A 20,412-nucleotide genomic window follows, 5' to 3' on the forward strand; every position below is an offset into this window, starting at 1 on the left:
AAGTCTTCCAGGAAACATAATTAACAGTATCGATCATCTCCAACTGGCCCTTCCCCGTGATAGATAAATAGGGCTTTAGTGAAGTAGCATTTTTACAGGAACATGGTGGGCTTTGGTCAGTGATGTGACCTTGAGACGGTGTAAAAAAAAAAAAATCTATGTGTTGAGCATTCGTCTGGTGCAAGAGATGCACTGAACAGGTGGACATTGAACACACTATGGAGCTTGAAAGTTCATCTTGCATTTATTTTGATTAAAAAACAGCCTTGAAGCACTTAAATAACACAGGTCTTGAAAAAAAGGTTTTGTTTTGCCGTAGACAGTTTCTTTGGACTGTCAGGAACGCTGTTGTGACTGTGGATTTTTCATGTGGTGAGGCTACATTTTCTGTTCTTTATCTTGGTCTAGGTCGTTTTGATTGATTCATTATTTTACAAAGAACTATTATGATATACAGCTGGGAAGTACTGAACACAAAGGCAATGTACTGTAAATGTCAATAGATTAACTTAATTGTAGGCCTTGTATTCCAGACTGGTTTCCCATAAGTCTTTGACTAGTATGGCCCTGAAAAAAAAAAAAATCCATCCCGTGTGATCTTAAAACGTCTGCAGGAGGTGGTCACCGCATCGCTGCTCTTCATAATATTTGAAGTAAGTGTTTCCTCTTTGTTGAGCTTGTTTTACATACGTCTTTTCTGTTCCAATTCCGGCATTTGCACAGACCTCCCGGGGGATAACATGGGCTGTGACCAGGCATTCATGAAAGTATTTATTGATGAATCTATTCGATTATGCATATTGACTGATATGGATGAGTGAGGATTTGATCAATGCCACGCTTTTATACACATTTGTCCTCATGGGGATTTTGTGACGGGTGGAGGGAGGGCGGGTGGGTATCGAGAGAATGGAAATGAGAGTAGAAGAAGATATGGAGCTAAAGAACAGATGACAATGATGGAGTGCTGCAACAGGAAAAAAGAAGCATAGGAGAATTCACCATTTGAACCTGGCTGGTTAAGTGTGTGTTGTTAGGGCAGCGTTCGTGGGTGTAGAGATAAGTGAAGCAGTATATGTAAGTATGTATGTGTCTCCGTGTCCAGGAAAGGCAAGGTGGTGACAGTCAGCGGGCAGACGTGTATATGTGAGCACGAGTGTGTCTGTGCATGTTTGATGGATGGGCTGGCAGGGCAAGGCCAGGGATAAGAGTGCAAACAAACTGGGTAATAAATGACAGCGACAGAGGAGCAGTGATGGGGCCCACTCGCAGGTTCCTGATGCATGCCGACCTGCACCGGCGGCCGTTTGTATTAGAGAAATGAGGAAGCTGTCACTGAGATGAAGAGACGATGTTCATTCTAAAGAGGAGTAAGGTCTCTCTTTTTCACTCTCTCACACACACACACACACACACACACACACACACACACACACACACTTTCACTGTGGGTTGGAGCTCAGCAGGGGACTAATCAGGGCGAGGTGGGGTGCTAATGTAGGCCATAATGAGTGGAGCTCTCAGTGACACATCACACACCACTTGGTCTGTTAGGGGAAGCACAGTGGTGGGACTGCTGCTTACACACACACACACACACACACACACACACACACACACACACACACACACACACACACACACACACACACACACACAACTAACTCCCTGCCTGGTGTCACCTGGGGACAATGACTTTAAACCAACAAAGAGAAGGTGGGGATTACCACAAACCTATATTTGTTTACTGTAGAGTTTTGATCTAATACATAGTATTGTAGTTGTAGATTTTTCATCTTTAAAGCCCAGTTTAAGGCTCCTAAACCAGTTAAAATTTTCTCAAATTGATATTGAAGAGTTAATAATGTAAGAGTGATACTGTGCTTCCGCTGTGTCATGGCTGCTCAAGTAAAGGATTCACCAGTGGGCTTGCAAGGAGGAGAAGAAGGTAAAGTGGAGGCAGGACAACCAGTGCTACACGAGAGGACGCTCCGGGACAAACTCGGTCTGCTTGTGTGTATTTGTGTTTGCTGTCGGTTTGTTATTTGCGTTTGAGCTAAATCTGGGCGCGCCATCCTTCACGGCGGTGACGGCCAATGTTCTCTTTGCCACCCAGACAATATAAGTACGGCATGGCAAGGCAATGGGGGCAGGCTTGCATGTGCTTGCTTTATTTCTTTCTTTATTTGCGTGTGCATCTGTTGTGTGTATGTGAGTGTATTATGGCATAGGGCTACAGCTGGGGGAAGAGGAATTTGGGCCTGCACCTGCGCAGCGATAATTAATGTGGACGGAGTGGTACCTAAATAAATCAGTGCCTCGCACAGCCTCAACAGGACTTTTCTGTTTAGGGTCAAAATCTTCCCGCTCTGTACTGGATTAATCGTGCCTGCAAGCAGAGACGAGGTATAGGCGGCACGGACACGAGCTGTATTTGTGTGCGTATGTGCGAGTTTGTTTTGTGTGTGTGTGTGTGTGTGTGTGTGTGTGTGTGTGTGTGTGTGTGTGTGTGTGTGTGTGTGTGTGTGTGTGTGTGTGTGTGTGTGTGTGTGTGTGTGTGTGTGTGTGTGTGTGTGTGTGTGTGTGTGTGTGTGTGTGTGTGTGTGTCCTGACGAGAAGCTGCAAGGCTTATTTTTTTCCCACCCCTCTACACCTCCGTTGACAGCATTGTAATCTCGTAGAGGACAAACAAAACAAGAGAACGTCATAACTTCCTCAGTTGCATAATTAGCCCCACGCTCCTCTCTACAGTGATGAATAGGTGAACCTTTTGTTTGCATTTGTCATGCTGTGGTGGCATTGTCACAGATGTGAGAACGCGTGGTGCAGAGGTGCTGGGGGGTCACTGCATTCAGAGATGGCTGTGGATGCAGGCTGATGATGGGACGTTTCTATGGGCCTCTAGCTGTTCCCCATCCTTCTTATTGGAGCCTCTCTAGTCGAGCCATCCCCAGTCTATAGAGCAGTTGTTATCTCCCCCTTTTTTTTTTTCCGCTGCTATCTCCGACAGCAGGTCTGCTGTTCTAGTCCAGTGCAAATCTACGTCCTACTCTGTCCACTCCTATCTCCCAGACTGATAGCCTCTGATTGATCTCATCACCTCCCTCATCTATTATTCATGTTACCTTTCATGTACTGATGGAGGAAGGGTAAAAGGTGGAAAGGAGACACTACCTGTTTGCTGGGACCTCTGTTTGGCTGGTAGGCAGACAAACAAGCTTACACACAATTAGGAAGTTTTTTTCAAATTTTTTTTTTGTTGCCTTCTGACTCATTCGGCCCCAGACATGTGTTCATAGATCTCCCCAACCTGATTGATCTGTATAATGGCATGAAATAGCTTTGGAATTGCAGCCCCATGGGGGTACACATAGATGGGCACGGGGACAGAGAGACATGTACTTACGGCTGTTTGGGGAGGAAATTAATGGTGCATTTTTTGTTTTTATAATGTGATTTAATGATGCAATTCGTCTAATAAAAAGAACATTTTTTAACATTTACACGTTCATTTACACATTCCCTCCTCTCACAGAGGGGAAACCCAGTGGGCCAATACAAACATCTCACTCCTCTCACCCACTCGGAGCGCTGCAGGCCTTTTTATTGCATTGTGATGGATGATTTCAGTTTGGCATTTTTCACCACGGAGCAACATCCAAATACTCCCTCCTCCCCATTTGAGTGCGTAAGGAGGCCATCCTACATTCACAAAGCCGACATCTAATGCATATAGAGTGTGTTTTGTAAAGGATCATTTGATTGTCTTGTAAATGAAGCTTTGCCTCTCAGCTGCTAATTTAGCCGCATTCCATCTCATTAGAGAGGAGAAGGAGAACAAACGATGGAGGCATTCTCTGAGAAATGAACCCTTCTTTGATTTGAAATGGCCATCACCGCCGCTGGTGCCAGTGAGAACAATCTCAAACTACATGGGGGCACAGGAGTGTTGCAGCAATAGAGCAAAGTCAAAGTGGTGAGAATGAAACGCAGACGTCCCTCTATTGCGACGGTCTTGTTCTCTACCTTTATCTCACTCTTTTCCTTTCACCCCTCATGCCCCCCGCCCACCACCACCACCACCACCACCTTTCCACCCTGTCCTATCTCTTCAGAGGATGTGCAAGTGTATCTGGTTTCCTAAAGCGTTTAGCACCTTAGCCACAAAACCCGGACAGGAAGCCCACTCTATTTGCAATGTATCAATTGCTCTGACTGCTCAACACTCGCCTTACCTCCACCTCTCGCCAGTCTGCAGCTGGCTCAGCACACACTTCTCACATACCTCCACCACCACACATACAAGCGCTCGCGATCAAATTCGCAAATGCACAGGAGGATTTTTCCTGCAACGTTTTGTGCCGCGAGTATACTGTAACCACGCACGCAGACTTCATCATCAGCACTAACACCTTGCACTAAATGGACAAATGCATGCAATTTGTATGCTGCACACACACACACACACACACACACACACACACACACACACACACACACACACACACACACACACACACACACACACACACACACACACACACACACACACACACACACACACACACAGACACACACAGACACACACAGACAGACGTGTGCACGCACACACACTTAGAGAATCTGACCTTGGCTCCAGTAAGTCCCGGGGTTCATCCTCCGGCCAAGCTGGCAAGTCAGATGGGTCCGGCAGCTAAGACAGAGGCCCCAGCCGCCGCAAGGCTGCTGTCATCTGTTACACAGAAAGTCACTCCGAGGGACACGACGTAGAGACAAATCTATCTTTAAAATATACAAAAAACAAACAGTTGAGCTTGTCTTTAGTTGTTGTGTGTGAGCACAAATGTTTGCATGTGTGTGCGTGTGCGTGTGTGCGTGCGTGTGTGCGTGCGTGTGCGTGCGTGTGCGGCTTGACGCACAGGCGTACGTGCAGATGTATGAGTATGCGTGCACGTGTATGAGAGAGCAGGAATAACTGCCTGAGGTGATGCCTTTTTGAAAGGCACTTTAGAAATTAAAGCAGTGCCACTGTTCTGTAATGGGGCTTAAATGATCCAGAAAACACAAGATATATTGAGCATTTAATGAAACACACAGCACACTCTTTAATACTGCTCTCAGCTTCATTGTCTGCCAAACCCGCTTCTTGCCTATTGTGCACACACGCACACACACACACACGCACACACACACACACACACACACACACACACACACACACACACACACACACACACACACACACACACACATACACATACACGGACATGTGAACAAAACCTTTTAATTATTTTTTTTAGAATTTTAGTGGTTTAAATTTTTTATTTACTTTTAGCTTGTTTTTTTTTAATGCCAACCTTGTTTTTAAAACTAATTTATTTATATTTTGCTGAATAAATTAAAGTTTTTTTAACAGCTTTTACACATTTGTTTTTTACATGATTCTAGCATGATCATGATAACACTTTTATATTTTTTCCAATATGTTACAGTTATTGCACACCAAGGCAATGGTTTTCTAAATATCTTAATTTGACAAATATAAACATAATTTCCCTTTGAACCTTCATTTTTTTTGATTCAACAAAAGAATCCAAATCCTCACATGTTGTCAAAACACAATCAAATGAACAAGAACTGTACAAAAATAAAACTGATAGAAATGAGGACCTTTCTGACAAAAGAACAAGAGCAAAAAAGGCCAAATCATCATCCACATTTGGTATGTGACAGTTACACATTTCAGTACAAAAAAAGTATTGATGTTTGACGTTGAGCCCTGATTTTATAATTATTTAGATTTGATATACTAAAACGCATTCATTTAAAATGTTCTTGCACCGAAAGGCGTGTTCAGTGGTGGTCTGATGTGGTCAGTTATGGTTCACAGCACGTAGTTTAACTCAGAACTGTACCTTCCCCGATATGTTTCACTGTGGAGAAGGGAGAAGCAGTCACTCTCTTCCTCATTGTCTGTGAATGTCCTTTGTGGTTTGGCCATACATTAATAATGTAAAGGTAATGATCTCTAGACTAAAGGCCCTGTCCTGTCTTGTCTCCCCGCTCTCTCTTTCTCTCTCTCTCTCTCTCTCTCTCTCTCTCTCTCTCTCCCTCTCCCTCTCTCCTTCTCTCCATCCCTCCCCCTCTATCTGTAGACTGGCCAAAGCAGGAATAGAAAAGAAGGTTAAGCAGAAAAGATGATTGTCGGCCAACGAGGGTGAGTCAAAGAGACAGAGGAATTCCTGGCTGCGTTGTAGAAACAATGCAAGCATCGTTTTGCTTCATTGACTGTTGGGGGAAAAGGGGAAGGAAAACAAAGAATCATTCTGAGAAAACATCTCTCCTCTGCATTTCCCTCTCCCTTTCCTTTGCTTCTGAAGTTTGGTCTCACAGAATGATGGATGAGGAACTTGCACTGTGGCCTCCGATGTCCTCTCCTCTTCCTCTCTCCTTATCCTCTTCCTCCTCCTCCTCCTCCTCCTCCTCACACACACACACACACACACACACACACACACACACACACACACACACACACACACACACACACACACACACACACACACACACACACACACACACACACACACACACACTGAGATGCACAGTGTTAGCAAGTGATGGATGGGGAGCTGGCAGTGTGGCAGTAATAGCAGACACCCAGAACTACACTGCCACTTATTCATTTGTCTCCGTATTCACATCTTTATTTATACGTCTGTCCCCCTACCAACATCTAAATATAGATGTACATAGTGAAAAATGGAGCTTTCTCACAAAAAGTGGAAAACTTCAGGTTTTTGTCTGAGCTAAAAATGTGTGTATGGGCCTTATTATGTGCAATATACACAAATACAAATGTATTTATACCTTTAAGGTTTACAGAGGCTGAAAATAATAATTTATATGGAACCTGATTTTATTTAGATTTGTTTTCTGTCCTGAGTTTGACACGTAACCTGAAACACACTGTTTGTAGCGTTCGTGTGCGTGTTGTCCTCCGAGTTTGGGTTTTAGAGACTGTCACGCAAGGAAGGAGTAATGGACAGCAGGCTGCTTACACAACATTACACATTATTAATCATTTTCACATTGTCTGAGAGGGGGGGGGGCAACAGCACAAAGATGAGAAGGGAGCATGGGAGGAGGAAGACGAAAAGAGAGGAGGAAGAGGGGGGTGAACGGAGGCAATGGAGGCGGGTTAGAAAGCCACAAATAACTACCATCAATCATCAAGCAGTCAACATTTTTCACATGTTAGGATTGCCTGTTATTGGCAGCAGCCAGGGATCTGTTAGGGTGTGTACAGTTTGTTTTGTGCACATGCGTGTGCAGTGCGTGTGTGTGTTTGCTCCGTCTTGCCCAGCCGGACGCCGCTCGCTTTCTCACTGTCTTCGCCTCGCCGTAAACTGACGGCACAAACAACAACAGTTGAGAAATCACCCTCGTCAGCAGGAAGCTGGCAGGTGTGTTAACTCCCCCAGTACCAAATTAGGATGTGCAAGATTGCAAAAATCGCCTCGACTCTCATATCTCGCTTTTTAATCACTAACATTTACATGGGCTTGGATGGAAACAGACATCAGGTTTTGGAATGTCTGGCTAAACCTCCGGATCACACTCCACCGCCTAAAAGCCGGGATCTTCGCCGCGAGAAAGAGCTTGGGTCAGTCTTTGTCTGGACCCCTGTAACCTACTCATTTACAGAAATGTTATTGCCCAAAAAATAAATAAATGTGTTTAAGTGCATATTAAATCATCCAAATCTGATCTCCAAGGGTTAGACTAAATTTTGAAGTTATCACCTATGGGGAGTTGCATAAAAAGCATGACCTTCTCTCAAAGTTTATAGTAATTTACCAACGTGTTTGTTGCTCAGTTGGATTAAATACTGTAAGTATTTTAGTCATTTAAGGTTTTTAAGAGGAAACATGTTGCCAACCAGTTTCCTCTTTTGAGGAAATTTTCAATTATTATATAGATAATATGTTAATATTGTTGTTGCACTTTCTCCTGGAGCACTTTGAAATGTGAGTGTGTCCTTTTCATCAGTGTTGATGATTGTGGCCCTGTGGATTATGGAAAAACAACACTAGGGGGTGCTCAAGGTTTGCCCAGCCAACTGTTGAGGTGTCATGCTGCTGGCAGCTCCAGGTTTATGTGAGTTTGTGTGCATGCAGATGTGGAAAGTGTTTTGCACTTGCTTGTCCAGAAAGCGATCCAATTTGAAGCCAATAGCCTCTCCCCCCCCCGGTGCAGTCACACCACATCCTGCCACAAGACCTCTTTATCATTAACCCTGTGTCCCTGTTCATGGTCAGAGGTCAGGTTTCCTAGTTACAAAGTATTGCATGATAAAAGAGTTAATAGATGAGGATTTTGCAGGAGTTGAGTCCATCACTTCATATTTAGTTACTTAATGTCACTGAATATGAACTAACTTGCTGAGTGGACGCAAGTGTGCACACTAATTGGATGTTTGAAAGATATCGTTTTAAGACACCTTGACGCAGTTTCAGAATTAACGAGACACACTAATTCTGTCTTTACTGATTCACCTTTTGCCCTCTGTTTTTCACACGCACGCACACACAAAACCAGGTAGCGATGAAGATGAATCTTCTCTGTTTCAATGCAGAAAGCTGTGTTTAAAAAGAAAAAGAGAAAAATAATCCTGCTCCCAGGTTTATTAACTTTCTATTTTGGCTCTGGATTTAAACATTTTTTTAAATTTTAAACTAAGATTAAGTTACAGACAGTCATCCAATTGTGCTGTCTGCAGCAGAATGATATTCTGTGATTTAAATGTCCTTCTAACAGCACAACATTCATGTTAAAGTTCATGTGCACATTCCTCCTCCGTCTCTTGTTGTGGAATTTTCCATCCTCCTGGCATCTGATGCGTCCGGTTTTATTCATATTGACATCGTACAAACTGTCTCATTGATCTTAATAAAGCTCTGATGTTGTGAGACTCACTTGCCCGCGGCTGAAATAAAATATCATATTAGGATGACTATCTAAGATACATTTTTTTTTTTTTTTAAAGAGAGGGCTAAAAAGTAGGAACATATTGAAAGTGGTGCCTGCTGTGTTGTGTGGTCTTGGTGAACTGCAGTTGCATGTTTGTGGCCAGACAGTGTGGCAGGAAGGAACAGCTCCCAGGGCACTATCGGGGTGAGGACGGTGGGCATGTTATGGTACGGGGAGACAGTTCCACCACTCGGAATATTTGTGTCACACTTTCAAGTTTGTGGTATTTTTGAGAGAAAAAAAAAAACACATTGACATATTTAGCTTGGCATTTTTTTTTGCTATGGAATATTTGCCCTATATTATTAAAGACAAATTCTTCCATAAATTTTTATTCCACTATCAATCATTTGTCGTGTTTTCCACATTTTTGGTTTTGTGAGGAAACGCTGGAAATAATCCCAGAACCAGAAATCGGAACTATGGAAAATATGACGTCCTGTCTGTGTTTCTTATTAAGATTATTTCATGTAAACGTATTCATTTTCCTTTTCTGCAAATCCATTACAATACAAAGAATAGAGAAAAAAAGAAGATTTAATCCATGCAAGATTTTTTTTGCTGTACTATACACAATACAAATGTGTAAATGAAACCCTGTTTTTTTCCCTTTTTTTCCTTTGACTTGGTAATTTCACACCTCTCGTTGTCGACTAAGAAATTGTTCAATCATTGAACCAGTCATCCTCGGCCCTCCAGATTTGTTTCTGAGAGCGAGCACCAGGAGAGACGACTCTGATGGTCAGGCTCCAGATGAGAGAGACGAGTAATCCTAAACATGGATGTATAGCACAAATGCATCTGTTCATTGTCAACCTGTAGAGATGTTGAGTGATGATGCACCTGACTCCTCCTCCTCCTCCTCCTCCTCCTCCTCCTCCTCCTCCTCCACCACAGTCACTTTTAGAATCCAACAGACCCCCACCCTACACCTCCTCCACAGAACATGGGGGGAATATCACAGAAACACAGCCAGATTATTCACCGTGCACCGTTATTGAATATGTGACTAACACACTGAGAATCGCTCTGGGAAATCAGATTAAAAAATGAATTATTTATAAGGACATGGAATACCGGTCCGATAGGGCAGAGAAATTGGAAGAATACACCTACAATATACCCCAAACAACATTACAAGTTTGATCATGACACTTCCCCTCTGTAGTTATTCATTTTATAAGGCTCACAAATGTTCTCCTTTTATATTCTGATATTGAAATATGACTCATGGTAAAATTACATGGTAAAAGTGTTTTATTATTTTTGTTTAAATGTTATTACCTATATTTTCTCTGCCTCCCCCCCTCGCACAGTCTAAAAGACGGTTTGATATATTTTCACGGAGGCTATAAAGCCGGATATCAAATCAGTTAAATGACTTTTGTGGCTATTTCTGTACAAACTCTCACCGGTACATGAGTCACACTTGAATGAAAATGAAATGCAATATATAAAATGTGGATTACAGCATAATAGGCTGGTAATTATTGTAATTTAAGATTTTATTTCAAACAATGAATAAAATGTATTTTCTTAAGGAGATAATTTATGAGCTAGGACTTGAATTTCTTTTGTAATGTTTTAATTAAAAATGTATTAAAACGACACAACTGATGCTATATCATGTGATGACAGCAGGACAACAATCTTTTGTCTTTGCTTCTAATTATATTGCTTCTCTTCTGCTTAACACCAACAGTGACATTTGTTTTGAGTGTTGAATGTTTCAAAAAGCTTGTTTCGCTTTCTTTCTCTTAATTGTTTAATATTTCATTTTATATCGGAAAAAGAGAAGAATACGCTCACCTCTGTTTGAAATATTAGCAGTGGCCCTGTCAACTTCACCTGGACAGAAGCATCACCCTCGTCCTTTGCGTCCTGTCCTATTCTGTTTTCTGCACAGATGTCGATTCCCCTCTAGTCGGTCTCAGTCTCTCCGTTGCTCTCTTGTTTCTGTTCTTTGACGAGCAGCCAACGTGCTGACACGGGGAAGCACATCCCTGCAAATGTGCCAGAGTAGTCGCTGTCTCAGTGATCACTTTTATCTGATCCTTTTATCTACAAAGATATGATCAACTACTTTTTTTTTTCATTCATTTTTGCAGCAGAAATGTTTGTCCACCTCCAAGTCATCCATATCCATACACACACCTGGCCTCCAGTGACAGGTGTGGCGCTTGAGTCATGCAGGCCTTCGCAGGTGAATGTGGTAGAGGGAGGTTATGTCAACACCCCTAGCCCCTTTGACACCCCTCTCCCCTCCGTCTTGTGGGCCAAACCACACATTTGGCAGCCCCGGGGGGAATGCTGGGGAGTTTCCACTGTGACCACATGGAGGTGAGGTATAGAAATAATTCACATCTGGAAAGAACCCTTCAGTGTTTTCTTCTCACCACGCTTCTCCTTTGTGTTTTACTTGTTCTCAAAAGGATATTTTAGGTGCAATCATCTTAGTTTCACATTTCCCTGAAACGTAAGCGGCCTTTAGACATGCACTGAAGTCTGGACATCTTCCCCAAATTGCATAATATGTGAGAAGACAGCGGGAAAATCTCTGGAAAATTCCAGTGAAGTGAGTCGGCGTGTTGATGACTGTAAACAAAACACTGCTCTCTGCAGCAGAGTCTTCTTCATGTCCTGCCTCCTGCATGCTCCACCCAGATGCCACAGAATGTTTCGGAAATGTTCCCGTTGGTGTGACTGCCTCTGACTTGGACACTCTCCTGCTGTGAAGTGGTGGGAACTTAACAGGTCGTTCTTTTCTTTAAGACATGCATTTTTTTTTTTTTAATTTTTGCTCAATGAAAACTTTCTTGATTATTTTCCAAAGAGCCACGCTCTTGTGCCTTTGAACCAGGATGCTGTTGTTTTTAAATGAAACAGACTTGTAGCAGAATGTTTGCCTTGTGGACTTTTTGTCCCCACAGGGGGCACAAGGAGCACGCTGCAGCCCACTCCGATGTAACGTCTGCATCAGAGCTCAGGGCTCATATTCAACCGTGCTCTCCGTAACCATAGGTGTGTGATGGGAGTGAGAGGAAGAAGGGAAAGATGGGGAAGGATGAAGGAGTAGTCGCATCAGCAGAAAGTTGTTTTTCTGTGGCCTGGAGATTCTATTTAAAGTTGGGTGGGAGGGGGGCAACGAGGGGAAATGGGGAGGTAGACTTGGAGTGGTCCGCAGCCTGGAGAAACAGAGCCAGGATGAAGGGGTTTGGGTGGCGGGAGGGAAGGATGCGCCAATTCCCTCTGTTGTTGGTTTTGATTGAGGTTTGAATGTGTGTGTGTGTGTTTGTGTGCATTTGAAAAGGATCCATGAGGGTAGCTTGCTGCGTGGGCACGAATATGTGCAAGTGTGCCCAGGCTTGTGTGTGTGTTTGTGTAGCTGAGGTATTAATCTTCTTTGTCAGTGAAGCCCAGATGCAGGGCCCTTCCAGCAGCACAAGCCCGGACTCAGCACTCTGCACTGGGCTCTGGGAAGAAGGGATGGGGTGTAAATGGGGTTTTTGGTGGGGGGTTGTATGCTGCTGGTTGTGCGACTGGAGCGGGGTGCTCTGATGGAGAGGGCAAGGGGGACAACACACAGCAGATTAGCTAATGATATTAGCCAGAGAAGACCCTCAGGTAAAACCCAGTAGTTGCAATTAGTGGAGTTTCTCTGAGGTTGCCCTCTGGCCCCTACACACACACACACACACACACACACACACACACACACACACACACACACACACACACACACACACACACACACACACACACACACACACACACACACACACACATACCACCTGCATTACTGACGCAAGGCTCCATATTAAATTCTCACCCCTCACTTATCCCTCCACGAGCGCCCCTGTACCCCGCTCCTTCTGCCCATTAACACCGCTCATGAGCCCCCTTCGCTGTTTGCCCACTGCGAGAACAGACGAACTAACATGTTTGCTCTGTGGGACACACACACACACGCACACGCACACACTCGCACAGGCACACATGCTAAAAAGTTCAAAGCAGGGGGTAGAGAGATTGACATAACAAGCTGATAAACCATCTTTCTCCAGCAGAGTTGCCAGGACAGCACTGAGAGGAGAGGTGCTGGTGTCTGTTGGTGATGAAAGATATTGATGTGTTCACAGAACAGAGTTGAATTCAAGCATATTTTCTAATCATGGTGCCAATCAGAGCACATATTGATTGTAAGGATTGCAATCAATCACAAATCCATCTGAGAAGCAACTGACTCGACTGAACGCCATCTTTAACCAACAGGAACTTTTTCGTGTTTATGTATGTAGGGCTGAAACCATTAGTTGATTGGAAAACTTTCCAACTTCTGGAAAGGGAGGTTTGTTAGTGTAAATTGTAAATTGACAATATCCTTCAACAAAAACTATTTGTCACTTTTGTCTGACATTTAAGAGTAATATTCAGCTGTAGAAATAATATTTGCAGTAGCCCTTATTGTCCTGTATGTGTTTAAAGCCTTTTTAAATTTTTTTTAAATACCTGCTCATACATCAGCTGCAGTTTTGATTTGAACATTTGCTTTAGAGCCGCAGTTGCCTGTCGACTTTTCCTCTCATCCGAGGCAGATCCTCTCTGGCAGTTTATTGTATCTGAAAATAAATCTTCCACAAAGTTGACAAACGAACACACCGTTCTTGAGCAGTGCGAATTGTTACGTTAACCCCCCTCTGCACGTCCTCTGTGAAGTTGTGAGCACCACTTAGAATAAGGTACACAACCTGGCTTTTCTGTGACAAAATGATGAATTACAAGAGCTTTCAGAAACATCTCTTTTTTTTCTTTCCGTCTGACTCTTCTGTCTCTCTCGCTCCTTGAAGTCTCCCTTTCTTGTCCTTTCCTTATTCTCTGTCTCCTTTCTCTTTTGTCCCCTTTTTAGTTTTTTTTTCACATACAAATAACTGCCGTACTATTGTGTAAACGTATTTCACTGGACTAATATAGAGAGTTAAATGACAAATCTTTACAGTGTGTGTGTGTGTGTGTATGAGAGAGGGAGAGAGATAGAGAGAGGGAGCGTTTGAATATCTTCCCTTGGCTTTTCAGCTCAGTCTGGTCTTTTATATGGCCTTCCTTATTATAATGCTACTTATCTTATCCAAAAGGCCATCGGGCCGCACGATTAATTTAGGAACTGTATCTCTGGAAATGATGGCTTGCCTCCTCTCGCTGCAGTCCCACCCTCTCTCCCTCCATCCGCAGGAGATTAAACCGAGAAGCGCTCTACTTTTCTCTCTCCTTCTGTCCATCATAGTGAAAAATTACCTTTTAGTCTTCTTCCTTAATCGCACTGGCCGCAGAGCAATCAGACAGGAAATAATGGCTTGGCGTCTGGCTGTGCGGGCTCTCCACTACAGTGCCTCAAGACTGGATTGAGGTGAGAACGGGGAAACCTCACATTAATGATTCCTTGTAAGTGTCATCTTTCTAGAAATACAGATAGTGTAAAACTATCATGCTGTCAAGTCTTTGCGGAAATACATTTATTAATGTTCGGCTGCCTCACAGGAAGCTCTCAAGTCAATTTTCTCCCGCTTTTGCGCGTTAGTCCCACGTCCTGCCTCCCTCATTTGTCATGTGTTCTCTCCTCTGTGAGCTTTCTCTGAAAGTTTATCAAAACAACGACTGAATCTCAGAGTGACTCCGAAAATTAAAACTAAAAGCAGTATTTATTTTGAGCATTTATTTGAATGTGTCAATCTACACACAAAACTTATCTCTCTTTCTTTACAAACCTCCACTCTTTTCTTCTCCATCGCTCAGTCGCCTTCCTCTTTTTTTTTTCCACCACTCACTCAGTTCTCTTGCAGTTTGATTCTGTGTGAATTAATTGCTCCTCATATGGGAGACGGCACACGATTAGTCTCAATCCTGATAATGGTGTGTGGCTTGGCCGCGGGGAATACACTGCCAATTTGCTCACAGCGCATCTGCCAAATGATTGGTGTTTACATGCCACATCCCCTGAGGAGTCTTTGTCACAACGCCACTTCTTACATCTCAATAACGCACAGGGTCCCGAGGCAGACGTCACCAAAGACACACAGAAACACATATACAGGCATTTTAACATGTCGCTGTAACGTATGACACGCTAGACGGGGTCCATTGAGTGGTTCGAGTAAGCCAACTAGCCGCATACATGCATTTTCTAATATAATTTTTTTTTAAACATGTACACATGTTTCCCCCTATCCCAAACAGTTTATCTCCTCCCTCTGCACCCCCACCTGCCTTCTCCCTTCAACACCTCCCACCTTCCTTCATCTCTCCTCCCTAACACAGTGCTCCTTCTCCGCTGTCCCATTAATCACCTCTCTCTAATTAACAGGCCCACTGTTCCCAGTCTTCCCAGTGCTCCCACTCCACACCTGGCCCAGCCCTGCTGCCCAGCAGGCATGCAGCACACGCCAACACACACACACACACACACACACACACACACACACACACACACACACACACACACACACACACACACACACACACACACACACACACACACACACAGCACAAACTGGAGCGCAGCTGGCAACTGACCACCACCGAAATGCGCTTGGAGGAGCAACATTGTTAAAAGTATATGAGAAGAGTACATTGTATTAAATTTAAGTGGGCGAGGAAGATATGGGAAATGATGTGGAGAGCTGGTGTTTCTTGGGAGGGCTGCTTCCTCATTGCCCTGTCCTCATCTTCCTCATCCATTCATCACCTCATCAACCCTAATAACGCTGCTTTCAACCCCTTCCTCACACTGCTTACTCCCGCTTCACAGCTTTTCAAATTTTTTTTTCAAAGCATCCTCCTCATCCATTCCTCTCCTCTTCACATCCCGTCCCATGGCCGTCTCCTTTTCCACCTACTCCCCGTCCTCCCCCTGTTAGCCAGGGTGGCCCGGCAATGCAGTAACGCCATCTGCCAGCGCAGCAAGCCCACAGCCTCATGACCACACACACACGCACACGCGCACACGCACACGCGCGCACACACACACACACACACACACACACACACGCACACACCCACACACAGCTTGGCAAGGACACCTTCCAGTGCAGGATATTCCAATATCCATGCTTCCGCCACCAGATCACCGTAGACCCACGCGTTGTCTTACACACACACGCACACAAACACACACACAGAGACACACAGCCCTGATGAGTCACACGCTTCATCTGTCTCCCAACAGGGGGAGCCGGGGAGCATCTGCCGGAGAGGCTGCTCTTTACAGTAAGGGAGCGAATCATTACAGCATTCACCATTGTGCCTAATCTTAGACAAACAGAGGGAATACGACCACATGGGTGTGTGTGTTCCTCACCGACTACACATGAAGTCAAATAAGGGAAAGCGAACCAGCAATTACATGCAAATGCATATTTTTGAGGTGACAATCTGTGCTTTTGTTTGCGGCCTCCAGAAACATTGCATTACTATGTGCTGTGAAATTGTTTCAGAAGTTTGCACTGCGCTAACTTTGGTGGCCAGCAGTAGGATGTAGTGACTCTGAAATTTGAGAGCAAAAACAATACAGTTGGAGTGACAATGTCATTTGGAGTGTGCGTAGATGCCTTTTAAAAGCAGAAAGTGCAAAAAAAAACAAACAACCAACCTACCAGCTGGGACACAGTGCATTAAACATCAGTCCATTAAGTCTTGCTGTTACAGAGAAGCTTTAGTTTTTAAAAATGTAATTGACACGTGCTCGCAATTAGAAATGGGGACGGAGCATCGTGTAATAGCTTGACATTAAAAAGTCCAGGTCAAAAAAGACTTCGTAATGTAACATGTTTCCATTGGTTATTTATATAATTCATTAATTTCTTTCAATCCTCTCGCTTGTGTTGACATTGAACAAGACAGAAACAGAATTGATGGGAAATGCAGCAATTAGCAAATGAGCTCTAGGATGTGTTGCTGTTTGAGCTGTGTTTGGTGCTGGGGATGGCAGAATGTGTGTGTGTGTGTGTGTGTGTGAGGGTGAGGGGGGATATGGTGTGTTTGAGTGTGTGTGTGAATGTGGTGCGCTGCCAGGTGTGAGTGGGGGTCTGTGGCAGTATATTTATTAGCAGCTGTCAGGGAGGTGACACTTTGATGAATGGTGCAGAGTAATCAGGGCTGGGCTGTGACAGGCTGCACTCACTGCCTTCTATCTGCCAAACAGCACAGTCTCACACACACACACACACACACACACACACATATACGTACCCCCCTCCCAACACACACACACACACACATACACACACATATACGTACCCCCCTCCCAACACACACACGCACACACAAATGTGCGTATATCCACATACAATGCTACTCTATATGAACGTGCACTAGCACAACACAAACTGTAAATATCTTGTGCGTCCACGTGAACAATTTCATCAAAGTCCCCTCATCCTCGCCTCTCTTAACATCTCCGCATCTCAAAGTCCCTTTTATACGAGTCTCTCACAACCAGGCCTCCTCCTCTCTTTATGGCACTGTGCTTTTCATAACCTTTAATGACATAAAGATGATGGAACACATCTTCCTGGAGATGAATGAAGAAGGATAAATTGGGTCAAGACAGTTTGAGAGGAACAGACTGAGATTTGGGGTGAAAATATGCGGAGCTTTGTTGTTTTTTAATTGCTGGTGAGACAAGGTAGCATTAATTAGTCCTCGACTCTCTCCTGTTGTTATGCAGGGTCATATTTCTTTGACTTTTGACTAATTAGTCAACTACCGCAGTACTTTCCCCCTCTAATATGAATTATTCGCGGTTTGTTGAGTGGGAGAATTTAAAGCAGTTTGGGAAATAATTACACAAGTTTTCCATTTTTGTTTAATGGCGCCTTGACTCAGTTATTCTTTTGGGTTGTTGTTTCACTTCTATCTGTATTTCCATGTAGAGATAGTGTCAAATTATAAATGTATAAACAACCGAAAATCAAGCAACAGTCATACGCTGTCCTTGGAAAGAAACCGCAGCAAATATTGTATTACAGCTCAAACACAAAATGGAAATCATTACTTCTCCACGGACGTTCTGATGCCTCCAAACCAGCAGGCAAGGGGAGGTTGTAATCAAATAATTTCACTGAGGTTTGGGTTTCCAAACAGTTTTCCACTGATTCAATCGACGGGACCACAGTCTGGGCCTCAAGAAAGGAGACAGGAGGGGGGACAGCAGAGGGAGAGAGGAAGGGAAACTGAGGAGGGGGGAAAGACTAAATGAGAAACTTGGACAACAAGGAGGGGAGGAAAAGTGAGAATATGAGCCAACGGGAGAGAAGTGGCAGGTACGTGGGACCTGCTCGCACTCACTCACTTCATGATGACCTGTCTGAGTAACTTCTGTAAAACCTCAGGGAAAGCTTGAGCCTGGCTTGATAGCACCATCCCTCCCGCAACACCTTCTCCTCTCACTGCAAAAAACCCCCCAAAATAAATAAATAGTTGAACCCTCCTCCTCACTGACCAATTCTGAAGCTGTAGAATCATTTTACCAGTGCCAGTGGGGTGAGATAATTCTCCCCGTTTCCCTTGTTTCAAGAAATGTTCGCCAATTTCTCAAAAAACCCTGAAACAAGGGAAATTGCACAGGGCACAAGTGTAATTATCTCAACCCATTAATGGATTTAAGAAAAATTCTTAAATGAGACTAAATGATATGTTAGGGAAGAAATGTTTGCCGTGGTTTTCTGCTGAGGAAATGTCCGACTGAAATCACGACTGCATCCAAATATTGCTAAGTGAAGACAGATGACGGAAGATTTTCAAGGACAAAGTTAAAATGGTTCCTGTCCAGATTTCTACTGTTTATAGATCATAAACTGAATAAGCAAGAAATGATTGACTATCCTAATGAATGGCTAAATTACTAAAGAGACTGGATGGCGTCTCCTTTTCTCTCCCTCTCTTTCTCCGAGGAGGATTCCCTGCCAGCTTGAGTGAACATTGACGGAGTAACGCTTTACTCTCTCCATCACACCAGTGGAAATCAATTGGGCGTTAATTGCAGTATTTGACCCCTCTCCGATTCTCCACCACATCCCATCTCCTCTCTGTCTGTGTAACCTCCACCGTAAAGACGAGCCATTTTACACACCAGGCATTTTCCCCCTCAACTAAACAAGGCTATAGTGATGCAGTTCGTCAGGCCTGATAAAGATGCGAGAGAGGCCGACGAAAGACGGAAAACAGGAAAAGGAGGAGAGTTTGGACTAAGTTGACAAAAGCAGGAAGGGGGAATTTTTAATAAACATGGAGAAGAGTTTACAGACATCTATGGTACCGTGTGTGTGTGTGTGTGTGTGTGTGTGTGTGTGTGTGTGTGTGTGTGTGTGTGTGTGTGTGTGTGTGTGTGTGTGTGTGTGTGTGTGTGTGTGTGTGTGTGTGTGTGTGTGTGTGTGTGTGTGTGTGTGTGTGTGTGTGTGTGTGTGTGTGTGTTCGTGTGTGTGTGTGTTCGTGTGTGTGTGTGTTCTCTTCCATGTATGTGGGTTGAAGATAGTTGGTCAGATGGGTAATGTTTGACCCTTCCTCCCTGGCATGGTTCTGCCATCACACCAATATTAATCTTCCCACATCAACCCCTCACTGAACCGACAGTAGGCCTCTTGGGGGGGCGCGCGCGCACACACACGCACACACACACACACACATACACATACACACACACGCGGGCAGGCAGGCAGGCAGGCAGGCATTGATGCATGAGCGAGGTGGCAGTGATGAATGGAGATGTTCTTAAGATCTGTTTAATAAGTGTTAGCCAGGCCCCCTGTGAGAGCAGTGGCCAAGAAGGAGGCATATACATATCTACAAATGGAGCCCGGTTAACTGGCGCCTGAATCACAGCCCATTTGACCGCATTTACACTGCACACCAAAGAGGATGAGAACGCTTAGAAAAGGGGACCGAGGGGAACAGAGTTGGGATGTGGCAGAAGGCGCGGAAAAAACAGAGTGAGGGAAATCGGTTTCTCAGCTATAAAATGCTTATCCCAGCTGACAGTTTTGAGTGTGGTCCCACCTGTTGAATCTTGGTGTCAGTGCTTGTGTGTGCGCGCGATGAAGCCGCGAGGGGTTGAGGGTGTCAAAAGTGTGAACGTGATGACTCAACCTGACAGTCTGTCAAGATTACCCAGACAGAGGTGACATCTCCAACAACCTGCTAATATCTGTGTTCTGTACACGTGGCTTCAACACATCCACGTCATTCAGTCGCTAATAATTAAACTCTAAACACATCAATGCAGTACTTTCTCTGAATGTTGTGTAAACATCTTTCTGTGATGGAAATTTATATTAAAATTGGAGCAAGCATAAGAAGTAGAGTAAAGTAGAAATGTATGCACTGTGATGT

The 20,412-nt window shown here is 44.1% G+C and overlaps 1 long non-coding RNA gene across 4 annotated transcripts in view; it reads left to right on the forward strand.

Moving 5' to 3' along the window:
- LOC124849888 overlaps nt 1-20,412 on the forward strand; it is a 142,389-nt gene that overhangs the window by 16,432 nt on the left and 105,545 nt on the right. The window contains exon 3 of one of the 4 annotated variants that reach the window (XR_007030488.1): nt 6,156-6,432. The exons of the other annotated variants lie outside the window; for them this stretch is intronic. This is a non-coding gene — a long non-coding RNA (uncharacterized LOC124849888). Of the gene's footprint in view, nt 1-6,155; nt 6,433-20,412 lie in introns of those variants that run through there. 4 annotated transcript variants of the gene reach the window in all.

Source organism: Scophthalmus maximus, chromosome 3 (genome assembly GCF_022379125.1).
Source record: "Scophthalmus maximus strain ysfricsl-2021 chromosome 3, ASM2237912v1, whole genome shotgun sequence".
Taxonomy (NCBI): Eukaryota; Metazoa; Chordata; class Actinopteri; order Pleuronectiformes; family Scophthalmidae; genus Scophthalmus; species Scophthalmus maximus.